Genomic DNA, 13,871 nt, shown 5'->3' with positions numbered 1-13,871 from the left:
GGCTCTAGGCCAGGCACAGAGCCAAGAGTCCTGGCAGCCCAGCGGGTCTCAGCGCTGCCGCTGCTCCTGCTGCTCCTGCTGCTCCTGCTGCTCCTGCAGTGGTGACTCCGGACGTGGTGGCTCCCGGCTGGGGCTGTTCCCAAGGTGGCGACTCTGGCTGGCAGCATCTGCTGGAGCTGGCAACCACCAGCAGTGGCTGCTCCTGGAAGGTAGGTGCTCCTGCGCTGAGCACTGTGACCGGCAGGGGGCAAACCGACTTTTCTGCCCCCACGGTGTGCGCATGCCCGTGTTCTCGCTGCAGCCGCAATGTGGCGTGCGTGCGTGACGTGACGTGGCGTGCGTGGCCTGACCTGGCCTGGCATTGCCTGGAGCGTGTACGGTGCGGAGAACTAGAGTTCGGGTTTTCTCAGTAGCCCCGGGTGCCGCGGCAGCTTCGGGATGACCTGAGGCTACACCCTGGGGATGAAAAATCTGTAGCTGGTCCTGAGTGAGGACGGGGCCTCAGTGTGGCTTCTTTGGGGGCATTTTTCCTTCATGGTGAGTACAGAAGCTTTCGTTTCTGGAATGTTCTACGTATTCCTGTTAGGGTCTCCTTTTCTTCTCTCTTGCCATCTTAATATTAATTTTACAATAGGGCTCATTCCCCGAGGGCTTTTAAGGTTGGAAAGTGTAGGAGGCTTTAGGACTGTTTCTGAGGGAAACTCCCCGTGTAGATGGAGAGAGAGGAAAGCCCTGGCTGTGGGAGGAAGGGGAAGCGCGGCCCAGGTGGGCTGTTGGGGCCAGGCCTTGCATCCAAGCCTCAGGTGCAAGGAAAGGATCCCAGCCACTTCCAGGGTTTGGTGATTTTTTTAACCTTTTACAATATTTTTGGAGATATGGTCTGGCCCTGTTACCCAGGCTAGAGCGCAGGGGCAGAGCTCAGCTCTTTCCAGCCTCCACTTTCTGGGCTCAAGGGATTCTCCAGCCTCAGTCTCCCAAGTAGCTGGGCCTGTGCCACCATGTTCAGCTATTGGATTTTTATTTTTTATTTTTTGTAGAGCTGGGGTTTTGTCATGTTGCCCAGGGTAGTGTCGGACTCCTGAGCTCAAAGCAATCCTCCCGCCTTGGGTTCCCAAACTGCTGGGATTACAAGCCATCAGGATATAGGGGCCACTTTTCTCCACAACCGCAGTCCATGTCTAATTCTGTCCCTCCAGTCACGGCCTCCTGACTGGGGGAAGGGAGCTTCCATGTGGTTTAATGTCCTCTATGCAGAAACGTCTATTCAGGGTCTCTGCTCAGTTTGGGGTGGATCATTAGCGTTTTTGTTGTTGTCGTTGTTGCTACTTAATACTGTTAATGTGTAGCACATTTTCCATAATACCTTCTTAGCCAATATGTGATTCCCCAAAATGTTCTCCCAACCATTCTCCTTCATTTATTATTTTTTTTTTTTGCCTTGCAAAGACTTTGACGTAGCCACGCATGACTTTTTATGTCCAGGCATGGTGGCTTATGCCTGTAATCCAAGCCCTTTGGGAGGCTGAAGTGGGCAGAGCACTTGAGCCAAAGAGTTTGAGACCAGCCTATGCAATGTGACAAAACTTTATCTGTACAAAAAATACAAAAAATTAGCCAGGTGTGGCGGTGTGACAGTGTGTGCCTGTAGTTCCAGCTATTCAGGAGGCAGAAGTAAGAGGATCACTTGTGCTGGGGAGGTCAAGGCTGCAGGGAGCCATGATCGTGCACTCCAGCCTGAGTGACAGAGTCCCTGTCTCAAAAATTAAAAAAAATCTTTTCAGTAACGTTCATTTCAATAAGAGTGAAATGACATCTGAGTGTGGTTTTGAAGTACATTTTTTTTATGAATAGTAACATTGATCTTTATCTGTAGGTCAGTTTTATGTCCTCTTCACAGATATTTCTATTCAAATTCTTTGTTCAATATTAGTTTGGATATGTATTTTTATGCTACTTAGTATTGCTTTTTTTCTGTGTACATGTTTGGTAACAACAAGTTATCACTTTTATGATTCCCTCAAATTTTCTAAATGTTTTTTGAGACAGTCTCATTCTCTCTCGCGCAGGCTGGAGTACAGTGGCATATCATGGATTGTGAGTCCTCCAACTTAGTTTTGGTCACTAGAAGTAGTCTAATTTAAAGTTTAGTGAGAGTTTGAGGGTCTGGATTGTCATTCAGTGTCAGTTTGAGATAATGACTTCTTGGTCTGTGCATATAAACATTGTTGTGGGCATGAGGCTAATGATGAAGGCACATGCAATAGATGGTTTTACGTAATTTGAGTGTGACTTTTTTGTAGGTGATGGTTAAGTTAACAGTAATTGGTAAGATTAAGGAGACTAGGGCTATGGTAGTAGTGGAAGAATACATGTGTGTTACTTTTATTTGGAATTGCACCAACGTTTTTGGTTCCTAAGACCAATGGATGACTCTTATCCTTTAAAAGTTGAGAAAGCCATCTTGTTAAATATGGGGGCATGAGTTAGCAGCTCTCGCATACTTTCTCAGTAGATAAGAAGTTGCCAGCGTCTATGGTTAGATCCACAATCTAATGTTTTGGTTAAACTGTAGCTACAGTGTGCAAACCCCAAAATAATTTTAGGATCTCTGGTTAACAGGAGGATAGGCGCTAGATGTATTAGTATAATGTGGTTTCTCATATAAAGGAAGTTTGATACTGTTGACAGAATATGTAAGTGCCCCACATTGTGTTGTGATTAGCATATACAGGGAGTAAAGGGCTGTAATTAACATGTTAAGTGTGGTTTCTTAGGATTCCTTAGATACTCAGGGCCATTTGTGGTTCCATGTGAACATTAGCATTATATATTTACATTTCTTACATTTCTGTGTATAATAAAGTATATAGTTAGCATGCTTGGCCTTTTTTTCCTCTGGAACATTTTGATAGATGTATGTTTTTAGTAATGATCAAATCAGGGTACTTAGCCTATGTGTTCCTTTATACAGGTATTATTTCTCTGTTGTGAAAACATTCGAATTGCTTTCTAGCGTTTTTTAAAAATGCACTGTTTTGTTAACTAGAGTCACCCAGCTGTGGTATAGAGCACAAGCATGTATTTGTCCCAACTAACTACAACTTTGTTTCTGTAATCAATCGTCCCATATATGGCAATGGGGCTGGTGGTAGCATCTCCCACCATGACCGCTCTCTCCGGTGACGGCTGCTGGAGATGACTAGTGCTAATTGATTAATACTGACATGGTAGTCAGGGTATGTGCTGAGAAGGAATTCAGGGAATAGTTTAATTAGAATTTCAGCTTTGGGTGTTGACGGTGAAGTGGGATGCTTTTTCTCTGAGTTGTCCTGGGGAGCGGCCTTCCATTTCTGGTTTACAAGACCAGAATAATTAATTATATTACAATGGGATCTTCATTTGAGTATCTTGTTTTCAATTAGGCCAGTGAGTAGTATAAGGGTGAGGGTAGTAGATAGGTATATGATAGATGCTGTTTGGCCAAGGATAATAAAAGTGTATTTGATTGGCTGTCCTCCAGTTTATGTAAGTGTAAATAGGTCGCTCATTAAGATTTGGCATAGACATTGACTTAATGGTCGGAATGTTATGCCTTGTTGTTTGGTTGTGTGAAGTACAGAAATAATTGCTGGAATGAGAATGGAGAATACAAGGGCTAGTATGCCTCCCAGTTTATTAGGGATGGATCGTAAGATTGCATAGGCAAACAAAAAGTACCATTCTGGCTTAATGTGGGGTGGGATGTTTAGGGAGTTAGCGAGGTGTAGTTACTTGGGTCACCCAGAATGTCAAGCAAAAATAGTACTAGAATTATTAGAAGGAAGAGGAGAAAAGTTAAACCTAAGATATCTTTAGTTGAATAGTAAGGGTGGAAAATAATTTTGTTAGGTTCTGGTGAAACCCCTGAAGGGTTGTTAGATCCTGTTTCATGTAGGAATAAGAGGTGAACAGCTCCTAGAGCTGTGATGATGAAGGTTAAGATGAAAGGGAAAGCGAAAAATTGTGTAAGCATGGCTTTGTCAACTGAGAATTCACATCAGATTCATTGTATAAGGTCAGTTCTAATATATGGGATGGCTGACAGTAAATTTGTAATTACTGTAGCACCTCAGAATGATATCTCTGAGTTGTCCTGGGGAGCCGCCTTCCATTTCTGGTTTACAAGACCAGAATAATGGAAGCATGTAGCCTGTGAATATTGTCACTATGGTTGTGAGTAGGAGGATAGTGCCAGGATTTCAGGTCTCTAGGAATGCAAATGAGCTGTAGTATAAGCCTCAGCCGATTTGTAAGAACAGACAGATGAAAAATATTGAAGTGCTGTTAGCATGAAGATAGTTAACCATTCAACCATAGTTTACATCTTGGCAGATGTGAGTGACTGAAAGGAAGGCAGTTGAAGTGTCTGATGTGTAGTACCTGGCTAAAAATAACCCTGTAATGATCTAGAGGGTTAGGCAGGCACCAAGAAGTGACCCAAAATTTCATCATATAGCAGTGTTAGTTGGTGTGGGAAGGTCAATGAATGAGTGATTATTAATTTTTGTTGGTGTGTTTTGCAAGCATTGGTCATTAATGTTCTTATAATTGAAATACAATGATGATTTTTCCTGTCATTAGTTATGGTTATAGTCCATGTAGGACTATAATGGCATATACTATGTTTTTATTAAGTATTATTTTGGTTGTAGGGTTTGTAGGTTTCTCTTTGAAACTTTCTCCTATCTACGGAGGTCTGGGACTCATTATTAGTGGTACTGTAGGTTGTGGTATTGTGTTGAATTTTGTTGTCTTTTTTGTGGGGCTGATAATCTTTTTTATTTATTTGGGTGGCATGATGGTTGTTTTTGGCTATACTATGGCGATGGCTACTGAGGAGTATCCTGAAACATTGGTTTCAAAGAGGATATCAAATATAGTTCTGTGGCTGTAAATGTTATATGTAAAAAATCTGTAGGAAGATCAGTACAGAAATACAGTTTTTTCTTGGGAGCGATTCATTGGACAGATGAAACTGGCTTGCTAGGATTGTAAGAGGCAGCAGTCAGGCTGTTAAGATTAGAAGGAGTAACGTCAGTGGGTCAGAAGAGAAGATTAATGAGAAGTTGGATGAGTTATTGGTGAATTTATTAAAAAATAGTAGGCTGATGAGTAGACTGTGGGTAACCATGTGGATTCAGATTATAGAATTTTTAGAGCATCATGTCATTGGTAATAGTATAATTATTGGAATAACAAATTTTAGTAATGAGTCAAAATCATTTATTTTGACTTACAATTCAATTCAGTCAATAAGCCCTTTTTGGGCTTATTCATAGGTCAAGTCTAGGATTAAAATGGTCACTAGTATAAGAGCTGTACTGATTATTAGTTTTAGGTTGATTGTTTAAAGGGCTCATGGCAGAGGCAGTAGTAGAGCAATTTCTAAGTCAAAGAGTAGGAACGTGATGTCCACTAGAAAGAATTTCATGGAAAAAGGGGGGTGGGCAGAGGCTATTAGGTCAAATCTGCATTCATAAGGGTTGGATTTTTCTATACAGATATTAAATTGTGGGAGTCAAAATGCAATTATTATTAGTAAGATGGCCAGTAAGGTGTCAGTCACTAGGGCTAGTGTTAGGTTAATTACTCTCTTTAGGGCATTACTGAGGATAATTGACCGAAACTCAGTGGCAGTGTTTGTACTAAGAGAGTATGACCCTCAACAATAGAGACATATAAGAATAGTCATACTACATCTACGAAGTGTCAATATCTGGCAGCAGCTTCAAAAGCAAAGTGATTGATCTGTAAAGTGGAATTTTAATTGGCAGAGGAGGCAGATAGTGAGAAATGTTGATCCAATAATGTGATGTCGGTGAAAGCATGTGGCTATCAATAATGTTCAGCTGTTGATCCCCTCAGAGATAGTAAAGGGGGCCTCGAAATATTCTGAGGTTTGTAGGAGGACAAAGTAAATATTTAAAGTAATTGTGATTGATAATGCTTGAAGTATTTGTTTTCACTTACCTTCTGTTAAGCTGTGGTGGACTCAAATAATTGAACCTCCTGATGGGAGTAATACAGATGTATTTAGGAGGGGGACTTCTAAGGGGTTGAGGGAAAAGTTCCTATTGGGGGTCAATACCCTCCTAATTTTGGAGTCAGGGCTAGACTAGAGAGGTAGAATGCTCAGAAGAAGCCAGCAAAAAAGAATACTTCTTAGAAAATAAATAGAGTTATTCCATATTGGAGGCCTTTTTGGATGATGAATGTGTGGTGGCCTTGGAATGTACTTTCTCGGATAATGTCACGTCATCATTGGTATATTGTCAGTGTGTTGGTCAGTCAGGGTGATAGAGTTAAAGTGAAATCACATGGCCAGACCAGATGTTATTAGGAGGGCTGAGAGAGCTCCTGTTAGTGGTCAAGGACTGGGGTCGACTATATGGTAGGCATGTGTTTGGTGCCTCATTATGTATTTTTGAGTAAGTAAAGGCTTACTAGTAGTGTAAAAACATAAGCCTGAATCAGAGTTACAGTGAATTTGAGAATCGTCAGTAGGATTAGAATAATGAAAGTGACTGAAACTGTGGGAAAACTGATGGTTGATAGTACTGTTGTGGCTTCTCCAATTAAACGCATTAGTAGGTGTCTGGCTGTAATGTTGGCAGTTAATCACATAGCTGGTATCATTGGTTGAATGAGCAGGCTAATAGTTTCAGTGATCCCTAACATAGGGATAAGTGGAATGGCTGTGCCTTGTGACAGAAGGAAGCTTTCGTCTTAAAACAGAAGTCTATAATTACTGCGCCAGCTTGTAGGGGGATTGCTATACCTAGATTTATTGATACTTGGGTAGTTGGTGTAGATGAATGGGGTAGGAGCCTGAGGAGGTTGGTTGAAGCAGTAAAAAGAATTAGGGAAATCAGTATAAGGGATCAGGTTTGCCCTTTACTATTATGAATTTGTTTTAGTACAAGTTGGATTAGTCATTGTTGAATGGAAGTTAACCGGTTACTGATTAAATGACTAGAGGTTGGAAATAGTATGGTGGGGAATAAAATTATTAATATTACTATGAGTAGGCTTAGAATTTTTGGGGTAATAAAAGAGGTGAATAGATTTTCATTCATTTTAATTCTCAGGGGGTTTATGTTTTTGCATTTTGTTTTTGGTGCAGGAGGTATGTAATAAATGAAATTTGGTAATTTACTGAATAATGAAAAATAAAGTTACAATTATTGGCCGGATGACAGTGGCTCATGTGGAAGCATCTAGTAGAGGCATTCACTACAGAGAGTTGCAGATCCCCTCAGCCTTTAACTTAAAAGGTATCTAATGCTAGATTAGCTTAATAGTGATATTATAGTGTAGATGTTGAATTATTTATAATTATAGTATAATTGATTTGGGGTGTGATATATTGGGGCAGGTGCTTTCAGAGGGGAATGCTCAAAGTACTGTATTAGCATTAGGACAGAATTTTAGTTTATTTTTATATACATAATGGAAGATTTATTTGGTTAGAGAGCTTTATGATTTTTAGAAAAATTGCATCAATCATGGGTAGATGTTGGGGTGTTTGTGGTTAAAATATGATTTTCAGGGCTCTGACTGAGTTACATTTTAGTCTCTTGTTTTGGGGTTTGGCTAGAGTATGTTCACCTAAGTTGATAATGAAGTCAGAGGTGGGGGAAGGGGAATTTGCAGATTTAATGGGAAATAGTCCCTCAATTGTATGTACATGTGTGCACATGTGTGTCTATTGATTAATACTGTGTTTTTGAAGCATGAATTAGCACCTTATGGTTGGTTATGTCAGTACACAATATTCAAGATAAGTTCAGCTACAATGGATTTGGCAGGAACCAGGCTTCTGTCATGTTGAGTCACAGCACCCCCAAAGTTAAAAAAATAAAGGGGAACATGTGGGTGGTCTTAATTTTATGGCCCTGAAGTAAGAATCAGATGCCCAGGTACAGTTTCGGTATCGTCACTCCCTAGTGGTATGGGCCCAGAGTGAGGAGGGTAGTACTCCCAAGTAGGATGATGATTTCTTAGAGGCTAGTAGATATATGTGCTATGTAATATTAAGGATTTATAGTTCTGTTCAGTATCTATGTGGAATAGATTTTATTGTACAGTTAATGATAGTTAATGTATGATAGTTGATTAAGTAGAGTCTGATACTTGCCTATATGAATGTGGACTAGACCTGTAATGTGTTATTATATGTGAATGTACTATGATTGTCAAACGTTTATAGTACTATATGTTATTCATGGGACCAGGAGTAATGCATGAATCCCCTCTCCTCGGAAAACCACTACTGTACCTTTTACTTACTGAAAGCAGAGGTTTTGGGATTCCATATAAGTGAGATGATTCTGTGCTGGTCTATCTATGCCTAACTTATTTTATTGAACATAATATTTTCTTGGTTCAGGCATATGGCTCCCAATGAAAATTTCATTTTCTCATGGATGAAGAATATTGCGTTGTGCAGATATACTGCAATTTCTTTTATCCCTACATCTGTGGATGGATGGGTAGGTTGATTTCACATCTTTAATATTGTGAATAGTACATCATGAAACATGGGAAGGCAGATAACTCCTTAAGGTACTGATTTCCTTTGTTTTAAATGCATGCCCAGTGTGAAGGACCTCCAAGTTGTTTTCACAATATATAAATTAATTTGCGTTGCCATGGCTCAAGCCTGTAATCCCAGCACTTTGGGAGGCCGAGGCGGGTGGATCACGAGATCAAGAGATCAAGACCATCCTGGTCAACATGGTGAAACCCCGTCTCTACTAAAAATACAAAAAATTAGCAGGGCGTGGTGGCGCGTGCCTGTAATCCCAGCTATTCAGGAGGCTGAGGCAGGAGAATTGCCTGAACCTAGGAGGCGGAGGTTGCCGTGAGCCGAGATGGCGCCAGTGCACTCCAGCCTGGGTAACAAGAGAGAAACTCCGTCTCAAAAAAAAAAAAAAAAATTTGTGTTGCCATCAATAGTGTGTAAGAGTTTCCTTTTTTGTAAGTCTACACTGTCTGCTGCCTTCCAAAATTATTATTGCCGTTTTTGGTAATGTTCATTCTCAGGGGAGTTTGAGGGTATCTGATATCTGAGGGTGATTCTGACTTACATGTTTGGAGTGATTAGAGATGTGGAGAAGCTTTTGTTTCACCTGTGAATCAGTTTTATGTCTTTTGCAGAAGTGGTTGTGCAGGTCCTTTGTGCATTTTTAGCTTGTGTAATTTAAAGAAATCTTTCCCCACTTAGTAGCTTTAGTGCTTGAATATGTTAGATAACAACCCCTTCCAAATGTATCATTTTTCCATAATTTCCCCTCAAATCATCCTTTTTACCAAGGCAGGATGCTCTCTCTTTGGGTTCATTGTTTTCTCTCCCGTTCAGAAGCTCTAATGTGTTTGTCCCAAAGGTTTATGTTTGCTTTTGTCAGCATGGATTTCTGAGTCCCATCACAGATTAAAAAAAAAGATGGCAAAGTCATTGTATTGTCTATGCGTATTTTCCCCCTAAGTGAGAACATGCAGTGTTTGGTTTTCTGTTCTTGCCTTAGTTTGCTTAGCATAGCGGCCTGCAGGTCCATTCTTGTTGCTGGTGAGGGCATGAATTTTTGTTTTTAGGCTGTGTAGGATTTTGTGGTATCTATGTACAACATTTTAAAACATCTAATCAACTGTTAAGGGGAACACAGGTCGATTTTATTTTATTTTTTCTTGTGAATACCAATTCTAAAAATGTACCCATGCCTGTGTCATTTTGAAAGAAGGATTTATCATTTATTTTCCTTTGTGTAGATACCAAGTTGTATGATTGCTCATTTGGGTGGTAGTTCTGTGTTAAGTTGTTTAAGGAATCTCCAAACTGCTTCTCATAGTGTGAGAATTAGTTTTTATTCCCACAAAGAGTGTAGCAGTGTTCACTTTCTTCCACTGCCTTGCCAGTGTGTAAATGTTTGGACTTAGGACAGATGGTCATTGTGACCAACGTGAGATGATATCTCAATGTACACGTGAGTTGCATTTCTCTGATGATGAGTGATGTTGAGATATTTTTCTTGTCTGTTGGTCACTTGTATATATTCTTTTGATAAGTGTGTGTTCATATCCTTTGCCCATTGTTTTATTGGATTATTTTTTTGCCTCTTGGTTTATTTTAGGTCATGTTAGAGTCTAGCTATTTGGTCAGAATCATAGTTGGGGAACATTTTCTCCCATCCTATAGGCTATGTGCTTACTGTGCTGGTGATTTATTTTGCTACCTGGCAGTGTATTATTTTCTTAGGCTCAACTTACCCATTTTGGTTTTTCTTGATGTTGCTTTTAGGGACTTAGTTATCTAAATTCTTTATCAAACCCCATGTTGAGAAAGGTATTTCCTAAGTGTTCTTGGAGAACTTTTATAGTTTGAGGTCTTCTATTGAAATCTTTCACTCACCTTGAGTTAGCTTTTGCATCTGATGAGAGGTAAGGCTCCAGTGCTATTCACCTACACGTAGCCTGCCATCTATCCCAGTGCCATTCATTGCATAGTGAGCCCTTTCTCCATCTGACCATTGGTGTTTCAAAGGTCAGATAGTTGTAGGTATGCGAGGTTACTTCTGGGTTCACTATACTGTCTAGGTGGAGGCAGCAGGTCTGTAGCACTTTTGTGAAATTTGAAATCAGAGGGTGGTTCATCTGACGTCTTCTGGATCTCCCAGCATGGCTTTTGAGTTTCAGAGTGTTTTGTGGTTCCATGGGAATTTTAGTATTGTTTCTTTATGTTGCTTTCAAAAGCAAAATTGGCTCCGTCATAAAGATGTACAAGTAGAGGGTAGAGTGGGACATTGGGGTCCATACAAGCATCACATAGTGATGAAATCAGGGTATTTAGCATTGTTTCTTGCCTTGTAGAGTTTTCATGTCCTTGAGCTGAGGAGAGCCAGAACCCTCTCTTCTGGCTGTCTTGAAAACTATTCTCTGGTCAAGTTTTTCCTAGTCACTCTGCTGAGTGATGGAAGAGCAGGTTTCATTCATCTTATGGAACATGTCACTTTGTACTTGTTTCCTGTCTTCACCTATGCCCAGACTTCTACTCCAACCCTGGCAAGCACGATGGTGCTTTGTAGATCTATGTGAGATTAAAGTGTCTTAGATTCCTCATCAATGAGGTGATATGGGGTTTGCCTTTCTCTGCATAGTGTGTTTTATTTACCACAGTGCCCTCCAGGTTCCACCGTGTTGCCACAGATGACGTGATTTCAATGTCTGTGTCTGGCTGAAGAGTATCCGGTTGTGACTGGATACTGAGGTTTCTGGATCCTATCCTATGTGGTAGACAGGTAGGTTGATCCTTATCTTGGCTGTTGTGACTGGTGCCACAGTCAGTGTGGGAAGGTGGGTATGTCTTCCACATACTGATTTCATATGCTGCCAGTGTACACCCAGCGGTAGCACAGCTCAATGAAATGGTAGTTGTATTTTTAGTTTTCTGAAGACCCTCCAAGTCTCTGTAGTGTGCATACTAATATACCTTGTCAACAGTTGTGGATAAGAGAGCTCTTCTCTCTGGAAATTCACAGCAGTGTTTGTGGTTTCCCTTCTTTTAAGATCTGTGAAGGTCTTTGTAATTCTCAATCCACTGACAGGGATAGGGTATCTGAGTCTTGTTCTGCTTTTTATTTTTCCCATGGTGAGTGATGTTAACCAGGTGTTAACAAGCAGGCTTGTTTTCAGTTTTATGTGTTCGTTGCAGAAAAGGTTATTCAGTTTCTTTTCCCAGTTGTGGTTTGGTAATTACTGCTTTCTCTTTTCTGGTGTTTTCTGCTAGTTAGCAGTGTTGGTTATTTACACCTTTTCCAAAAAAAATGCCTCCTCAGCTATGTTTTTCTGCAGACATTTCTTAAAATCCTTTGGATGTTTCTTTCTTTTCCTTCATTGTTTTCATTCTTTCTTGCCCGCAAGGCATACAGTCTGTGCAGTTTCCGGTGTGTGCATTATTCTAATTTTCCATTACGTTGGTTACTGATGAAGTAAAGGAAATTGACTAGGATACCAGTCTGTTGTGAGTTTTGCTTGTCTGTTCTTTTCCCCATGTTTTTTGTTTTCCTTTTTGCAGACTATGAGCATAGATCCTGGTTGACCCAGGTATCTGCACACAATATGCATTCTTCTTGGAATGGTTTCAAGTTTTGGGTATAGGTCTTTCATTCATGTTGAGTGGATTATTGTGAATTTTGCACAATAAGGATCCTATTTTGTTATTTTGCCTAGGGAAATCCAGTTCTCAGAAGGTATTGGACAGAATCTTCCTTCCTATGGTGACTTTTGTGGTTCTTTTTAAACATGTGCTTACTTTGTATCAATTTGAGTTTGCTTCTGGGCACCCTCATTGTGTCCATTGGCCTATGTTTCTCTGTTAGTGTCTGTCACAAACGCTTTGGGCAACAAAAGCTTTGGGAAGTAATTTAAAATGGAAGAGTTTGATGGCACCCTACTGACTTTGTATGTGTAGAAACTGCTTTAGGAATGTGGGGCATTTCGTTGTCCCATGGGACTTTTAGTAGTGTGTTGTAATTGTATTTCAAAACAAAGATTTCACATGGTCTATGCTTTTACTTCAAGGGTGCAAGGGACATTTTGATAAGTGGATCAGGGCTCTTGTGACCAAATTGGAGGACCTTGCATCTCTTTCATGCCACGGTGAGAATTTCTTGGTGGAGAGACCATTCTGAATGGTCCCTTCCTGCTATATTGAATATTATGCCATAATATTGTTAAGCCTAGTCACCCTGTTATGCTGTAGAACACCAGAATTCCTGCCGTTCATCTGAGCATCATTTTGTAGCTGTTTCTAATCCTCCCCCCAGCCTCTGGTAGCTACTATTGACATTGCTACTCTATGAGATTCACTTTGTTAGATTGGACGTGCCTGAGATTGTGCTGTGTTTGTGTTTGTCTTCCTCTGCCTGGCTCATTTCCTTTAACTCAATGCCTCCAGGTTTCTCGCTTTGCTGGAAGTGACCTGAATCTGGAAGTTTCATGACTGAAGAGTATATATATGCATTTATCCTTCAGTTCCTGCATGTCTTCCTCTGTGGATGTACTAGTAGGTTGAGTCCATACCCTGGTTATTGTCCAGAGTACTTCATGAAACATGGGAAGGCAGATATATCCTTAAGATCCAGGTTTCCTTGGCTTTGCCAATGTACCCAGTATTGGGATAGCTAGAAAAACTGGTAGTTGTATTAATAAGTTTCTAAAACCTCCAGCTGTCTCTCCCAGTGGGTATATGAATTTTTGCTCCCACCAGTAGTGTGTAAGACTTACTTTGTCTGCAAATCTATACTTCCCTTATCTTCAAAATGTTTATTGCTGTTTCTGGTCATAGTTGTTCTCTGGGGAGTTTGTCAGTATCTGAGTGTGGTTGGGATTTACATTTAGGGGATGGTTACTGATGTGGAGAAACTTTGTTATTACCCGTGAGTCTGTTTCAGGTCTTTTCAGAAATGTCTATGCTAGTCCTTTGGGCATTAGCATGTGTATTTTTAGCATGGTTTTTATGTTCTTGTCTACCTTGAACCATTCATTTCATTTTAGATAAAAGCCCTTCCAGATCAACAGTCTTCAGTAATTTTCTCCCAGTCTGCAGGATACCTTCTGTTTGGGTTCACTGTGAAGCTGTAACATTGTTCTTAGTCTCACATGGTTACATTAGCTTTTGTTAGCAGTGATTTCTGTGTCCCTTTGAGAAGAAAAGCGAGATGGTGAAGCCATTGTATGGTCTACAGGTATTTGGTTCCTATATCCTCCTTTTCTTTTTGTAGCTTAGGTTCACAGATTCACGTTTCCCCACAGTAGACACTCACTCTATGCATTTT

General features: G+C 40.4%; 1 long non-coding RNA gene and 1 pseudogene across 4 annotated transcripts in view; one reads left to right on the top strand and one right to left on the bottom strand.

Annotated features, from left to right (window-relative positions):
• LOC144577975 (uncharacterized) overlaps positions 1–13,871 on the top strand; it is a 67,845-nt gene that overhangs the window by 35,404 nt on the left and 18,570 nt on the right. For 2 of the 4 annotated variants that reach the window (XR_013522848.1, XR_013522847.1), the window contains exon 1: positions 337–537. The exons of 1 other annotated variant lie outside the window; for it this stretch is intronic. This is a non-coding gene — a long non-coding RNA (uncharacterized LOC144577975). Of the gene's footprint in view, positions 1–336; positions 538–8,428; positions 8,532–13,871 lie in introns of those variants that run through there. One more of the 4 variants, XR_013522846.1, reaches the window with a different exon arrangement.
• Positions 5,396–6,454, bottom strand: LOC144578009 (cytochrome c oxidase subunit 3 pseudogene; annotated as a pseudogene).

This window comes from Callithrix jacchus, chromosome 10 (genome assembly GCF_049354715.1).
Source record: "Callithrix jacchus isolate 240 chromosome 10, calJac240_pri, whole genome shotgun sequence".
Taxonomy (NCBI): domain Eukaryota; kingdom Metazoa; phylum Chordata; class Mammalia; order Primates; family Cebidae; genus Callithrix; species Callithrix jacchus.
The sequence above is the reverse complement of the archived record's forward strand: the minus strand, read 5'-3'. Positions and strand labels throughout refer to the sequence as shown.